Source organism: Ixodes scapularis, unplaced genomic scaffold (genome assembly GCF_016920785.2).
Source record: "Ixodes scapularis isolate PalLabHiFi unplaced genomic scaffold, ASM1692078v2 PGA_scaffold8__174_contigs__length_109621045, whole genome shotgun sequence".
Classification (NCBI taxonomy): Eukaryota; Metazoa; Arthropoda; class Arachnida; order Ixodida; family Ixodidae; genus Ixodes; species Ixodes scapularis.
In genome coordinates this window covers 88,536,637-88,554,086 of record NW_024609883.1, presented here as the reverse complement: position 1 = coordinate 88,554,086, position 17,450 = coordinate 88,536,637, and the positions used below count along the sequence as shown (strand labels likewise).

General features: G+C 44.9%; 1 pseudogene; it reads right to left on the bottom strand.

Annotated features, from left to right (window-relative positions):
• LOC115331902 overlaps positions 1-17,450 on the bottom strand; it is a 30,460-nt pseudogene that overhangs the window by 1,588 nt on the left and 11,422 nt on the right.

Genomic DNA, 17,450 nt, shown 5'->3' with positions numbered 1-17,450 from the left:
ACTGAACAGCACGAAAACGGAGCAAAACGGAGCAAATGGCCTAATAGCTGCGTTCTATTAAAGTGAAAGACGTGTTTACAACTTCCTGTAACGTCGAATTAGAGCGCAGCTGTCGAAGAGGAGGAGGAGGGGAGGGTACGGAGGGGACGGTATGTTTCTTCTCCTCATGCGTACCCTCTCCTCCTCCAGTCCTCCTCGCTTTTCCTTGGCATCACGTGACGTCACGTGACCCTCGTGAGGTCACGTGTTCCTGGTGACGTCACGTGACCCTGGTGACATCACGTGAGCCTGCTGAGGTCACGTGACCTTAATGGCGTCACGTGACCCTGGTGACGTCACGTGACCCCCGCGCAATGCATTACAAGAAATGTCCCATAATGCGCCGCCCGAGGGTCCCGTGACCCTCCTGAAGTCACGTGACCCTTGCCACGTAACCCTCGCGCGGTGCATTATGGGACATTTCCCACAATGCACCGCGCGGTTACGCCGACGCCAACGGCGACGCCGACGGCGACGCCGCTCAAGCCGGAAACAAACGCCGAAAAGCTGCGCTCTAAAGGAAAAAAAATGGATAATTGAGTGCCGATACTCTAATAACCGTCGCGTATGTAGACTCTAATCGCGTGTTTAAAGCCGTGAATGGCACAAGAAAACCTTTCCCAAGCTATATTCAATAAACTTTGTGTCCGTATAGCGGCAACCTGTGTACTCCACAACATTATCAAGCACCATCCGAATGGAACAAGAGTCTTCCCGAAGCGGTTTTCGCCATACACGGCTCAAGGCAAAAAATCTACCCGGCACACGCCATTCGAACTAATCCAAGGGTACGGCCCAAGTTTACCCAGTCAGCTTTTGCTGTCCGACGTTGAGAAAAAGTTTAACAAGGCCACGAGGCTCTCCTATCTTGCCAGCAAGCTCACCAGATCAAGAAAATGCCCAGAAAAGAGCCATACGCTAGCAAAGTGTAGATACCACAGCAAATGCAAGACACCAGATGTCCAGAACGGTGATACAGCATTTTGCACTCTGGGTTCCAGATCCTCAACACTCGATCCCTTATTTGATGGTCTGTTCGAGGTGACCAAACATTTGGGTGAAAACAAAGTACGAATCAGACGCCCACAACAAGACCACATACGACAGAGGGAATGAGTCGTCAATGTTATATAATTGCCAGGGCATGTTACGCGAGATATCAGTATCCCCTAGCTAGGCGATTCTATCATTGGCCGGCAACTTCGACAGTATCCCCACTCGGAAGGTGATGGTGGGATCTCCGAATGTGAGACTGAAAACTCTGGAGAACAGAGGACTCACCCAACGCCGAAAGTGAGGCCGAGAACATCGAACACCACTATTTTAACTACGACCTTGAGGACTCTGGACCAAGCGCCAACATCAGTACTGAAGTACCAAGTAGAGGGCCAAAGCTCCCTGAAGGTATACAGCAGCACCCATCCAGGACACGCCTAGCTCCTCCACAGTTCAAAGACTTTATGATCAGAGGGCAGATCAAAATTATTTTGGGGCGTGTGAACCCGATCTCTGTCGGCAAAGCAGACGTATCGAGGAAGGCATGAGAGAAGAGATCCGAAACATCGCAACGAAATGTTCGAATCATGTAAATTAAACGATGCTATATTTATCCATTCAATCCGAAAGTAATGATTATACGTTTCACTCGAAGAATAGAAAAGAACGATAACTAACAAGAATGTAACGTTGTCAGCGTCGGTTTGAGTCCCCACGGTTTTTTTCGCGTGGGAATGCTTGATTAAACGTTTCTTTGACCATGTCTTACTACCCTAGTTGCCATGGCAAAATTAGCGAGGCTCGGTAGACCGCGAAGCTTCGTGTAAATAATGCGACAAGCTGCGATTCCTTCCACGTGAACGCCGCAGAATGGACGCTAAAGCCTGATTCATATGATGATATTCCGCTCGCTATTTTTAGTCCTGACGTCGCTCAAGCTGCAAAAGCGTGGACAGTAGCTGCGATGCTTGACGCCGATTTCTAAAATCGCAAGCAGGAAATCAGACATAACAAGTCGGTGATGAATGACCACTGGTAATAATTCTCAGCATATCCTCGTACCTACTGTTTATACCGAGATTACTTACTCCACACACCATTTAAACTTAAAAGACATATCTTGAGGCCTGCACTTACTTCTTATCGCTATGTTTGGTCTATACTGGCTGGCAACTGTCGCTTGAACGAGCAGACGGCAGTTCAAAAAAGCAGACGACAGTTCGAACGGTCAGACGGCTGTTTGAACGTTAAGACGCGCTGAACTATGTCCGAGGGTGCGCGTTCGGACAACTTGACAGCTTTCCCGCGTTCATCAAAACAAATAAATATGACGGCCACAGGTATCCGTGAATTTAACTCAAAAGTGCTTCTCGCACAAGCTATCGGGGGCCGAAGGCATATGCTTTTTTTCTTTTTCTTTTCACGGCACCTATTTAGGTTTTCGGACGAACCAATTAGGCAGAAAACATACAAAAAAATTATCTTCACACCTTTCCCGGCTCTTTCGGTACAGCCGCAGTCGCGGCGTTTTGAAGAGAAGACAGGTTTTAGTCTGGGCTTTTTCCAAAACAACACAGGAACGCCCTGCGTCACATGACAACTTCCGCCCACACCTCAAGACCGGAAGCGCGCCCGAAGCGCCACGACCGTAACTCGACGTAAAAGAGTTGAGTTGGTGTACAGAGCGACGTGTACAAACTCACTCCACTTGGATCCGTAAAGGACTGGGCAGCCGGCGTGCATCGTGAGCCTGTCTCCTTCCCCGCTCGCCTTCAGATTCCACCAGAACGCGGCATCACCCTGCAAAACGAAGTTTCCTGCTAGGACTGATCCTTTGGGGGCTGGAATTGGTTCCACACACACTACCCACACTATTATTTTTCTTTTAAGACGAACAATAATTTTACATTTAGCTTAGAAACAAAAAGAAGTACGAACTTTTTGTTTTGTTTTTTTGCTTTCAAAAAGCATTATGTTCGTTTGTGGCTTCTGGGAGAGTGGGAACCGCAAGGACAGGTCCTTCGAACGAACCTTCTCCAGCACGCGCTTCTTGCCTTCCGCCGTGCTTTGGCTGCGCGTGCGCACTCGAAGTGCACGAGACGCCGAAGCGTTGTCGAAGGTATTCTAAGCTTGCACAGAAGGCGTGAGCTTCGGTGTACTTTGCTGTTCTTGCCGACCGAAGCCGCAATCTTGTTGTCCGCTGAGTTTTAACAAGATGTAGGACACGTCCCGCTTTTCTTTAGGTTCAACTTCACTCTCGGTTAATGTGATTCTTCGCCAACAGATGGCGATGGGGGTGCCTTCCATACCTGTACATCGATGCAATAAATCGTGTGCAATGGCACTTCTATAGAGTGTGGAATTTCTCTATATCCCAAAATTGACATCCCTTGTATTTCACTTGTTCCTTTCTGCGCGAGCGTTCTGTGGAATGCCCCAGGCTGCACCAGTTCCCGTGCAAAGGGAGCAGCCGCCTACGCCATGGGCTCATGTGGTCGGAGAAAAATGCCAAAAATATCATTCTGAGCGAGTCACAATTTCGGCAAAATAACCGAAGTGATTTTTTAAAGCCATCGATGAGTATAGAGGAATTTGTCTCTTTGGTTATAAGACACGGTGAAAGAAAGAAGGCAGTTTAACCTTTTTTGGTGTCAGTCTAACTCCGACACTTGGAAAGACTGTGGCTCCGCCCTCTTCGACGTCAGTCATCTGTAACCAATAAGCACAGATGTTCGCACTAAGTTAAATACGTTAAAGAAATTGTGTTAGTTTTCGTGGGACATGCAGTGATTTCGTCAACGCGGCTGCTGATTCGCAATGGTCACTGAACAGTCATCCCCGGTTTCACTGGCAAAGACATCCAGTGCCTTGGAGATTCATAGCTATTCTTCGGGCTTCTGTTGCCGAATGGAGGTGATGTAATCGTCGCACCCCTATTGGCCAACCAGAGAACTAGAAACCCCATGGGATGGGTACAACGACAACGCGAATTATTTGCCAGGTAGCAACTTGCCCCTTAGTAGCGGCCCACACCTATCCAGGCTTCCCACTTTTCCTTCATCCTAAAATAAACGATGAATTATTCGTTCGTGTTTTTGATGCAGCACTCGGCTCATGTTCCTGAAAAGTGTGACATAATATGTCTAAGGCTCGTTTTTAATCAGTAAAGCACCGATTGAATAGGAGTAACAGCTCAACCCTGACACAGCACTCATGTCTCTAATTCGCACTCGATCGAAAAAGGTGACGTAAATAATTCAATTCACAGATTTCACATTCGGTAAACACCGAGCTCCGTGGAAAACAAGCGGGACAATGAGCCTCCTTACAGTTCATTCTCTTCGCCAAAAGAGAGCAATATACAACAAGTAGTGGGAAAGAAGACAAAAACATGCCTTAATGACCGCAACACTGCAACGAGCTGTGGCGTCGCAGAAAAGGGAGTGGCTTACACTTTATACGCCGCCGACGGCAATAGGCCGACTCTGAAATGACAGCTTCCACATCTCCATGGAAAGAGCAAAGTTGTATTGTCTCTATGTCTAGCCATCGTGAAGTTAGTCAGCCCCAATGGCCGTCTGGTGTCTCTGCTATAGATAAGATATTTAGCCAGTGCAGTACCACTCCTCTGCTAGCCTGGCGTCTTTAACGCGCACCAGGCAGTAGTGACACACGACCGCGCGTCGCTGCATTGCTCATCCAGATAGAAACGGGCTCGGGTGGGGACTGAACCCAGGATCCCCGGAGTTCTGCAGAGCGAGATTTTGCTCCACTTCTTCCAAGGTGCTGTGCGTCAAAAGGGAGATGCAGCGATTTTGTACTTAGAGCGAATACCGCAAAAAGCAAGTCCCTGACTTTAATGACGTATGAAACACGCGTTTGCTTTTCACCGCACACAAAATAAGTCGAAGAAAAAAAAAAAAGAAAACGGGCAGCATTCACTTCTTCAACTCGCACCCAAAAAAAAGCGGCCACGTGATCTGGAGATTTTATCCTTGAAATTCCACCGCAACAAAACAGACTCTTGGTCAGTGGCGATGCGTGCGAGTATACTTGGGTCCCACTAGTGTCATTAAGGTCGTGTGAAGTGAAGCGAAGCATTCCGAATGAAATTCGTTGGAACGCCCCTTTAACACGCTCGGCCACCGATACGTCCACAGAACGAACTGGAAGCTGCGAAAAACACAAGCAGCATGAACGTGCCTTATTTTAGGGCTTTTCCTTCGTGCTTAAAATATACCAATGTATCAATTTTACTTATGATCGAATAGTTCGTGCTCTCCAGAACGATGTACACATTGCAATGAAACTATAAGCACGTTTCATCCGCAATTGAAAACTACAGAATATTCTACGTGAAATACCGCTACTACGCGTTTGGGATAAAAAATAAAGAAAAGAGTCTCACTTACGTAAATCATAAGCGTGGCCAGTCTGTCGCCTGCTTTATAATAATAGTAATAGTCGGACGTCTGAAAAAAAAGTAACAACGAATGTTTTTATGGTGAAGGTGAAGGCAGATTGTGCGGTATTTTGTGCTCTGCCATTGTAAGGCGAAATATTGCAATTTTATTCCATCTTTGAAGACAACATTCGTCTTAAAATGGCCAGTGCCTTTGCACGAGTCATGGCTGGAAGCGTATAAGCAACCAATAATAGACGCGGAGTCAGGGGCAGGGTGCCTGCAAGGCGTCTTCGAAGGGTATGTTTAGCGCCTCATCCCGAACACACATCGAAAGTGGTCTTGAAGTGGCCACAAGCCCAGGGAATCAGACCTTTCGCGTGGTCGGATGTCGCAATCCCGGCGGAGGACGCTAGAAGCACCGGCCAAAAAGGGTACGAGCAAAAGCTTGTGTCGTTGTTGTCACGGAGTTCCGATCCGTGACTGTATTGAAGCTTTCGATGAGTGCCAAACAGAGCAGGCGTCTGCGACGTACATGTACAACTACTTGACACCGGATCGCGATCGGCGAAAGCATGACACTTCTCCGAGTTCACTAGGCGGAAATTGAGGAACTACTCTTAATGACGCGGTAAACACACCTGGGCCTCTAAGCTGGACATTCGGCGAAAAGGACGGCAAGATCTCTGACGGCCGCGATTGGCCAGCGCCACGGTCAAGCGCAGCGCTGGCCAATCGCGGCGGTCAGGAATCTCGCCGACATTTTCGCCAAACGTCCAGCTTAGGGCCCCTGCAGGGATGTGTTCCACGCATCAGGCGAGAAAATTTGTTACGTGCATATATTAGAGCCCAAAACGAAGGACGTACTATCGGGGAAAAATGAAATGCGAACAGAGGAGCGCGTGGCTCGCGGTACAGGCTGCGCCGCCTGGAAGTGAACCGAGGGGCGAGGGTGCGTGGCCTACTTCGATGTGTTCACGCCTTTTGATTGGCGCTCCCCCAGCTTCGGCAGTGCGCCTCTCGGTGCGCTGAAAGCTGTCACCGCTATCTTTGCCTGCTCGGCGAGTGCGGCGAGCTTCTTTGCACCGCACGCGCTGAGCCAGCAAAGATAGCGGTGATAGCTCTTAGCGCACTAAGAGGCGCACTGCTGAAGCTTGCGGAACGCAGAGGGAGGGGCGTGAACACGTCGCAGTAGGCCACGCACCCTCGCTCCTAGGCTCACTTCCAGGCGGCGCACCATGTACTGCGAGCCACGCGCTCCTCTGTTCGCATTTCATTTTTCCCCGATAGTACACACACTAAGAACGAATAGAAGAATACACAAACACATTCTCAGTTAAGAGGTGTCGTGTGCAACCGACGATGCAATGGGATAAAGGCGATCAAGCGAAACTCAAAGTGCTTAGTCATGGCGCTCATCGCCTTTGCTCGTTTGCTCCTGCGTACTATACACATCACGCACAGAAAAATGCGCTCCACGATCCTGGCTTTTTTTTTTTTCTTTTTTTGTTTGTGCGTGATTGGTTCTAGTTGGTTGATATTAAACCCCCGAAAAAAAAGAGCGAGTGCCATGACCATGAAAATTTGACCATGCTCGATTGGCAGTGCCGGATTGTAGCGTGCTCTGTGGGCGCAGTCAAAGTGAAGCGAAGTGTAGAAACACGACAGAGAGTAGCTTTAGACAACTTACATTCTCTTTCAATGAGTATTGCTGGTAGTCGTTGTGCGGCAAGTACTGCCCTCCAATGCCATAGTTGGCCAGCTGCCATTGACACAAGGTGGGTCGGGTTAGAAAACAAAAAGCATAATCTTTAAAGCTTCAAAAGCTTATAGTGGTAAAAGGGTTCTCCGGTTGTGGCAAGTATAAGAGGGTGCGTTTTGAGTTCCTTTATATATTTTAATTTATTCCACTCTGGAAGTTTCTTGCCGACATTTAAAATCATAATATTGAGTGTGTAACACCTGCCGCAAGAGCGACCTTGAAAAGAAGCGAGTTCTTGATAGCTTAGTACTCCGCTCCACGGCTATGTCTGTTCAAGGACTGTGCGCACGAGCGCGAGAGTTTCGCATCGACAAACATCTCGCTACTCGCCAAAGAAACACGTGAACTAGTATTTTTTATCACATGTAACGCAGTTCGTAGTACACGTATCACAGATCATTCAGTCCATGACAGAAGACGCGATCAAAGTCAAACTGAAAATCTCTTTGCACGCAACTTAACATTTATTTTTAAAAAAAGAGAGCGAACTTATTTTAGTATCTGCATGTGAGAACGTGTCACGTTGACTATTTCTGCCCTGATGTTGATTTTAATGGTTCGTAGCCTTGCCAGGGTCAACGGCGGACGGCGGTGCAGACGACCGACTTGAGTGGCGGGGGCGCGTTCGGCGCACGTATTGATAGATTGCGCTACCTCCTTATCGAGATGCTCGCGACGACCGTGGTCTGTTATGATGTTCTTGCAATGCACCTTTGCTTTAAAAATAAACAAAAATGAAAGAAAACACATTTCCAGGCCTCCCGGCGCCAGCGGCGCTCTTGCTACAGACGGATTTCGTCTGCGCATCGTCTGCTTTATTTCGCTGGTCGGCTCTTCCGACGCTGTTTCCGACGCCATCTATCAATAACTACGCCAAACGCGGCCAACCACTCGACTCGGTCGTCTGCGTCATGGTACGTCGTTGACGCTGGCAAGTATTTTTGCCTTTTTTTTTTTACAGAAACAAAGCTTCGCTTTGTAATTTTGCATAATAAAAGAGACTTGTGAAGTGCACCTTTGACGAAATGTTTAGGTTGCTACGTGCGGGAGCCGATTTTTACGGCCCGTTTTAGATCGAGCCTCGGTACTTGGAACAGCCTACACTTTCCTCGGTCATACTGCGTGGTCAACGAAGCTGCTGTAGAAAATAAATTATTCACGACCCCGGCTACTGCACGGAGGGAGCTTCATGACTGGGAATCTACAAGTGGCACACTACTGTGCGGGTGACAAAGTTTAGCATGCCTATTGGTGTGAAGTAATAGCTGCAATGTCGAGCACTATTTTTTATAGTGTCCCTTTTTAATTGTTCTCAGCCACCTATTTCTGGCCACAGGAGCAGTGCAATAACCCCTTTTCAAACGTGCACGCTATCTGGTAGCTTCAGCGCCAGTTATCCGAATCCGCCATTGTTAGGGCACGGACTCTGAGCATGTATTGGACACGAGGGCTACGTCAGCGTTCGGCGACGACTTTGCTCCAACCACGCACTTCGTGCCAAAGCAATGGCGGCCACCAGTGTTGCTTGATGAAGCTTCAAAGAGGGGTCTATTGGCCCCAGCGCCCAACTGAAGCACTTGTCACCGGAGATTCCATACTTCGTTTCACAACTTTTCTAGGCAATGCAGTGGAAGGTACGTCCCGCGTCCCCTCTCCCATTTTGAGTGTACGCAGGCTTTCCTTCTCCCCCATTTCCGGGGAGAGGAGGAGAGCCTTCGTACACTCAAAATGGGAGAGGGGACGCGAGACGTACCTTCCACTGCATTGCCAAGAAAAGTTGTCGCGGAGTATAGAAGAAAGGCCAAGAGAGACACACATACCAAAATCGTAACGTCACAGTGCATTCGCAGAGCTCGATTTCCTGCTGTAGTGGTGCAACACGCACGAAAACGAACGTTTTGACGTTGCGTTTTTGTTACCGCTTGTCTGACTTTATAGGTTTGTAACGTTGGCTGCGTTTTGACTCATGCTGAAACAAACTATAGGCATTGACATCTCAAGAAACATAAAGCGTGGCTTATTGCGTTCAAGTTTCTTGATTTGTTTTTCATTTGTTTAGAGTGATGCCGCAATCTTGTTGGCGGAGGAGTGAAAATGAGATGCTCCGGACAAGACACGCCCCGCGTTTCCTAAACTGTCGGTTACTATACGGAGCGTAAGTTCGTCAGCTTCTTGCAGAGAAGTTGCGATGATGTCAGAAAGCTGAGCTCTTATTCGCTGATCGAAAAAATTGTGGGTAGATCCCCAGGCATCTAGCATTGAGGTTTCCGCACTATCCTTTCATTCAAGGCCAATCAGAGCTCTGCGTGGCTCTGACGTCACTGCAACTCCTGCGCAAGAAGCAGACAAATTTCTATCCTCATACAGATGACGAGTGTAGAGTATAAAACAGTGCTAATACACAAACCACCCCCCCCCCCCACCAAAAAAAAGTATTGTTTTTTTTTGTTTTTTTTTTTTAAATTGGGAACAGAAAATATGAATCGCCGAACCATCAATCTCCGCCCAAGTGCAGCACCAGTGGTCCGAGACAGACGGCTAAAGTCCATGGCTAGCAGTTATTTTATGCAAACGTTATATATCATTTTCAGAAAATTGAAATGGAAAAGTGGGGTCCATTTTTGAACTTTTTAGGTTTCTGGCGCCGTTATAGAGCTCCATGTATTCGAGAATTTTTGTCGGGCGCCATTTTCTCATGGAAATTTTAAGAAAATCACTTTTTTTAATTTTTGAACAAGATAACGGTAACTCCTGAAACTTCGGCACCTGGTTCGGACCTGTAGTGCTACCTAAGAAAGGAGAACGAGCGTTGGGCGACGCGAACTTTATTATTGCCGTGAATAACAAACATATTAATTATTTTTGGAACAGCCTCTACTCGGTGTTAGTTAAGTCCAGACGCAACCGACGCTACGAGGCAATGTAACCAATCAAGCAGCTTCAAAAGCGCAAGTCGCTAGGCCTTTTATTTATTTATGATTGGTTTGGGGGGGGGGGGGAATTAAAGAACACGTACAGTAAAAAAAAAAGGACATGATGGTGCGTTTTTGACACTGTCTGATTGGCCCGATCAGCTCGTAGCGTCGGCTGCGTCAATACTGAAGGTGAAACAAACTGAAGACTACAGGGAGGACTGGCTACAAAATAAACAAATAGAGACAATGGCATTCCTTTTCAAATGACCACCTTCACCTCTCGATATACTCTCGCCTTCCTGTCTGTGTTCTCTCTTACGTTTATCTATTTTGTAATATGTTGTACATTTACCATTTAAGGTTGTTTCACTGAGCGCCAGTTCGCCATCACAAGCCAAAGAAAGTTTTTATTATTTTTTTTACGCAGTAAACACGTGCTATTTTCAAACGTAATGGACCGCCTAAGGTGCACTCCAAGCCGTCTCGCGTAAAGAGCGATATTCTCTAACCTGATATGCTTCCGCTTCGTAATGCGAGTCCGAGGTGCCCATTCCCACGAGAGCCCGAAGATACCAATTCATTCTGTTTGCGATCGGTGCCTGACTCTCCTGCAGCTACGCCCTGTTAGAAAGGATGTCGCAAAAAGAAAACGTTTTGAAGCACGCAGAATGTTTAACGTTGCAATAGGTGCAGCCTTAACTTTCTAAATTGCACTCTTATCTGCTTGAAACACCCTACAGTTTTCAGTGTCCGGCTCCACTGACAGCTTAAATAACCGCAGGGAGTGGCGATGCCCCAACCATATTATACGAGTGATACCTCCACATGCAATCAGATTGCAGCATTTTCCGATAATTCGCCGAGGAACCGATCACGATCCAAGAAAAGGGAAATATGATAAGCAAGGCCCATCATATCTTTAAGCTGTCTGTGACAATAGGAGGTAATGTGCACAAAAACGTGTGAATGCAGTACACCCCCCAAAAGCCGGCGATTTTAGGTCGCTTGTCTTTTTGTATTAGAAAACTCCATATTAACGATGGAAATATTCGCACTGTGTAACTTCTCGTGCATCTCATCTATATCATTACCTAATTTTTATTTCAGGTCTGAATTTCTTACAATGCGAAACTTGGAGAGGTTACAGATTCTTCGTGTGTAATTACTATGTTCACGACTATTCAGAGGTCACGCTTTAGTGAAGGCGCCCTCAGTGCTTGAGCAATCAGCTCTGAAGTTGTATATTTAAAAAAAAATTGGAAAGAATCGGTTAGCATATCGTTCTGCTGGTTTGGCATAAATTGTGACAAAAGCTAGACACGTCAGAAATACCACTTTTTCAACTGTCATAAGGCATCTGAAAACAGTCAGTACGATCCTAGATCTTAGCGGAAGTCGACCTAAATTAGATGAAGTTAACATGTATCCTGTATTTTGATGCATCATGTTAAATCGATGTCTGGTAATTTCAAATGTGTTTGGCAATCAGAAATTTGTCACATAAGACGCTCATTGCTTACTGAGTTTCCCTAACTTTTTATTAGAACTTGTTCAAATTATTCCATATTTTGCTGCAGAGTTAACGTAAAAAAGCAACTGCGAGATTTCTTATTTTCTTTTTTTTTATTCTTTGAAGAAGGAAGTAGTGACAACAACGAATTGAGTGCCACCACTTAGTGCTGATCAACATCCTGTGTAAATAGGAGGCAACAAAAAAAAGAACAAAAAAAAAACGGAAAAGCCACCATTTAGCGCTTGAAATAAAAACTACAGCGTACGACTGAACGTGGTCTGAATCCTGATTCAGATCAGCCGACTGTTGGCTGACCCGAATAAGGAAACAACTCGGAAATTCAGCACAGGATTACCGAGTCAGATTGGAGACACAAATGCAGCACACCAAAAGCTGAGTTGGTTTCCAATAAAGAAATTATAAACCTTTATATTTTGGAATCAAGCTTCTTACCAAAATATTTTAAAATAACGGTGGAATAAAATATATGGGAAATTTAATTTTGATTTGATCGGCTAGACATTTAAACGCAAAAAGTATTTCTTATTTTTATATTACTTTTATTATTACAGTTATTTTTATGATTGTTATTTTATGTCCCAAAGTCATTCAAAGAGCTTCAGGAAGACTTAGATATTTTCTATGGTAGAGTATAACTGAGTTTCCTTTTTAATTGTCCAACTTTCTGGCGTACACGAATTCATCCAATGTTAAAAAGAATCCTGAAAAGTGTCGCATATAATTCAGATTTATCAGGTGACAACCTCTTTGTTTGGATTCAGTTGCACTATTTTCATTCACTTTTTCTCCAAACTGTTATTTGGAGACTCTTCTTGGGTTGTGAGTTCAAAGTCCCCACGATCACATCTCCTGAACTTACATCTGTTCCGCGTTTCCAAACTCCGCGTGTTAGAGCACGCTATGGCAAAAATATATGATCCTTTTATGTGCCAAGTACTTTTAACGACATCCCAGACATATTGCTTTCTCTTGACTCAATCAAGAAACTGAAAATTTTTTGTGAAGCATGCTTTCTGACGCATTGAGACAGTAGTCATCTAGTTGTCTATTTTTCCTCTCATTCTAACACTTTGCATACCTAAGTTTTCCTTGCGGTTGATTTTCTCCTCCAAATTCACAGGTACCCTCTTTTAAGAGTAACCACTGAAATACCGAAACGGGCAAAGTTTTTTGTTTCATAAACCCCCAAAACCGATGCGTCTTCTGCTTATTTTCTCATCAGTTTGCATCTTCGTGTGTTGTGCTGTTTTTTTGTGTTTTTTTTCAGTTTTGCATTAATAGTGATAACTTCCGTGGATGAAAAACAACTTGTGAGTGTTTGTGTGTGTTTTTTTTACATCTCTAAAGTTAAAGTGATAACTCCCGCGCATAAAATCTTGTGCTTTCTTTTATGTACATGCAAAACTGCAAACGTCAACACATGTGAAGTAATTTGTCTAGCACGTGAGACTCCGCAAACATCAAACTCAATCCATTTTTTTTGTGTGCAGAACTAACCTGTCAGACGTTTTTTTTTGTTTTGTGTGTAGGAGAGACTGCAAAAGTTGACCTGTATCCTTTTTTCTTAAGGTTTGTGAATATTTGTTCGTTGAAATTTCTGTTTATGGAAAGATTTTGTTTGTGTACTTGAGACTGCGAGGCTTGACCTCTTTTAGTTTTGATGCTGGGTCTTTTTTCGTGTACGTCAGACTGCAAAGCCCGACCTTTACAAGTTCTTTTATATGTGAATTTCTTTTTTGTGCCAATTTTTGCTGATAAAATTCTTTTCTTTTTTTTTTTGGTGAACGAGAGACTTTTTAAGTTTCGACTTGTTTTATTTTTAATGATGGGTCTGGTCCCACAAGCCCCTGCTGGGTTTGATCGGACCTGATAAGACAGTTGGAGATATAGGCATTTGTGAATAAGTATATTGTGATTGTTATTGTTATTATTATTATTATTATTATTATTATTATTATTATTATTAATATTATTATTATTGTTGTTATTATTATTATAAGTAGTAGTCGTAGTAGCAGTATGTTATCAAAATTAGGATCAAGCCAATATTACTGTGAGCTGGTTCGCTCTGGGGTCGGCAGCCTGCTACTCGCGGTTATGGATCGTTGCAGCTGCAACAGAAAGAGGAAAACAAAATTAGGAGAACAATGTAACGCATCACTACTAAAAAGAAGCAAGCTAGCTGGTAGTGATTCATGGTAATAAAACCCAAGACTCAGGAATACAGAAGGGCTTGACGTATTCGTCCCCTTCTGTGTTCCTGAGTCTCGGTTTTTATTACCATGAAAGTAACGCATGCAAGAACCATGGGACGAGATGTTTGCCGGGATCACTAAATAGTTCTACAGTGCATTTTCACTCACATAACGCAAATACCTAAGATACATTTTTACTTACACTTTTTTTCGCAAACAAAGGTAGTTGTAAGACTTCCTTTTTTCTTTTCTACAACCTCCCGGATTATTTTTGAGCCGACTACAAGCCAAACCCATTGCAAAAAATGCCACACAGCACTACCAGGTAGCATGCCCGAGAAACGCCAAACGTGGCGCAATCCTGGAAATTCTAGGGGCATATAGCTGGGACCTCACACGGTTCTGCTCCAAGGTCTGAGTTGATGCCGGAGTACTTTTCTTTGCCATTTCCCTGGCTTTTTGTCTGGCTCGCTACATAATTGCCAAGATGCAAGACTTGAGTCCAGGATGTCACGTATGAACTGAAGAACCAGCAGTGAAGCCTAGGTTTGGGATCTGAAGAAGACACGACCCGATCGACGTGATGGTAACGGTTTTATCAGAATGAAAACCAAGCCAGATTCTCCCCGCGCGTGACCCCGGTGCCCACTTTTTCGTCGTCCCGTGTCCATTCTCCAATAGCCTCAACCTGGCACTTGTTTGGCCATTAAGAAACAAAGAACAACAAGAAGTGAAGCAGAACGCTGACACTGAATTGTCTGGAAATTTCGCCTAAAAAAATACCAGATGACAGCCAAGCTACTAGGAGTGAAACCTAGCTTTGGCACTTGTGAGGCGGATCAGGGCCAAGATTAACCCGCATTGAACCATGGTTAAAAGCGCTACAAAAAGACGTACACAAGATAGAAGACAAACACGGGCGCTACTCACAACTGTATTGAGAAAGGAAGATAGAAGTACATATATATATATATATATATATATATATATATCTGATACACTTATCGTTACCCAGGCTACTCATGCGCGAGGTACAAGAGCATAAACCCGTTTACCATTTATTTATCGAAAAAACGAATCTTTGCATTATAAGATGCTATTGACGTGTCGCTGACGCACTGGGGTCCCCTCTTCTTGATAAAATATGCCTCTTGCAGTTCGCGTGCCCTTTGAATTCTGCTTCTACCGAGAATCTTCGTATCACCGAAGTGTGGCTCGCATTTGCAGGCCCTACAGTGCGCGGGCAAATGTGCCCCGTCATTTGTCTTTAAATTTTGCGCGTGCTCTCTTAAACGGTCATTCGTGCATCTGCCCGTTTGTCCGACCTAAGATTTTCCACGCGTTACGGGGATTTCATACACGACCCCTGTGACGCATTCTATTTACGGACTGGCGTGCTTCGTGCCACATTCTCCGCCCGTGTTTGTCTTCTATCTTGTGTACGTCTTTTTTAGCGCTTTTAACCATGGTACAATACAGTCAACACCAACTAGCCCAACAACAAGTTCTTTTACAAGACTAACCCATATACAAAAAGTTTGAAGTTCGTCTTTACCTCGTTCTTTTTTTTTTGTTTTGGGGCTTTTTAAGGCCCTAAATTTCTATACAAAAACTAAATATCGGCCCAAAAGACCGTGCTACGTGAATATTTATAGGCGAGAAATTTTTTTGTGTATTTAAGGAAAAGAGCGGTTCCACGCTTCACTTCTCAGTGTCAACATAACTGTGGAATAATTTTAGCCTTCCCCCCAAGGCTGCATCGCGATCCCGATTTATTCTCAGCCTTCAACCCTCGCCGTAGACTCTTTCCAACGTGGTGAATATATGATGGGCTAGAAGGTAAGGTGTAACAATCGTGCGGGCTAGAACTGTCCCTCGATTCAAGGCAGCCTACGGTGCGGAGTATAGTCGGTATGCGGAAAGCAGTGCCGCTCTGCACTCCAAGGATGGAAGAAATGATGATGACAACAAGAGAATTAGAAATTTTGTTACATTCAACAGTTCGCACGATTGTCACACCTCTCCACACCTGCCATAGTCAAACTCGGCCCTTGTCGACTCTGGAAGAAAACAAAAAACGAGACATTAACGTGTCAGCCCACAGCCGCTTTGGAATCTTGCGATGTCACAAGGCTCACCCGATGTGCCTGAAGACATATCAAGGAAACTAACGCACGTAGAAATAAAGGAACTTCATATTGCCTAACTCCAGCTTCCAAAATCGCAGCCTCTTAAACTGTAACCTGTTGAACTGTGAACATCCTTCTCGTTTTTAACTGCAAAAAATGTTATGCGCAATCTAGAATTGTCGAATAGAGTTTACAGCAATGTGCCAACCAGTGGAGCACGCGACAAATCAATAAAATCACCCGAAAACAAATAAAAGTAGCCGTCACATGGTCAGACAGCGTGATTTTTCTTGGGCAGAGTTTATTTTACGACATTGCTACATAATGTAGATTAGAAGCTTTGCCAGCGCAGTACAACTGCAAACCTGGAACGCGAATCACACTGTAGTCATACACAACCTCACCCCAGTACGATGCGCAACCATAGCGTAACGGGCAGGAGTGGGGATTTAACCCAAGATCCCTAGATTCTCCGAGCCATCCGGAATACGAATTACAGCGCCACATGTTGTGACTGAGCTGAAACTAAAAAACGACAATTTCGCCAGTAAAACATATAGAAGTCTTTTGTGACTAGAGGACAAACTTTTTTTTTAATATTAGATGGTTTTTTTCTTACCCGTGGTTCAGCGAAGGACATCAGGTCTTTGAGGTCTCTGTCTTGAACAACATCATGCATCACGATGATGTAAGGCTTCAGGTTAGCTTCTTCGAGCTTGATTGGCTGTAGTGTGAAGAAGCCATCTTGTCCCTTGTAAAGGCGACACCTCAGCTGACTGTCCATCTTCGGAGTCTGTGTGTGAGACAGACGAGATTTCTTTTTGTAAAAAGTGAGATAGCATGGTACGTGACATGTTAACTGGTAGCCCCTGTTTGATGTCATGTTTCGAATGTGAGACATGTAAAACATAGTCGTACACCAATTAAGAATTTATAACCGATTATTTGGTCTAGTTTATTTGATTGATTAATAAGATTAAGTGTATATTGCGAAAGTAAATAACTTGTATATACTACTACATAAATAACTAAAGGCCCCCGCTAGTTCGGATTCAGAACTTCTTTAATCATCATGACGCATCGTTCGTTAACATTTTCAAACTTTTATCGTTTAAGGGGAGCATTCAACGATTGTTTATTGTGTTCTTGCAGCCTTGTTTTCTGAATATGGTCTTCGTTAACTCGCGTGAAACCCCCGTCGCTGTTGGTAGGCACAATTAAGAAATAAGAAGTACTCTTCGCCAGGTCTTCAGCGCCAACCGCCGGGATCGCAGCGTCCGGCAGCCTGACACGCCGGCTTGTGTGACGTCATTTGTTGCCCCTTCCTTACCAATTTTGACGCACGAGCAGTATAGGACGCTAGACGCACCAACCGAGAACGCGTTACAGGCACAATAGCTGAACGGCGAGCATGAATTATGTGCAAGGAGGAGAACAGCGCGCACATGGCAGGAATCGTTCAAATAAATATACATTGC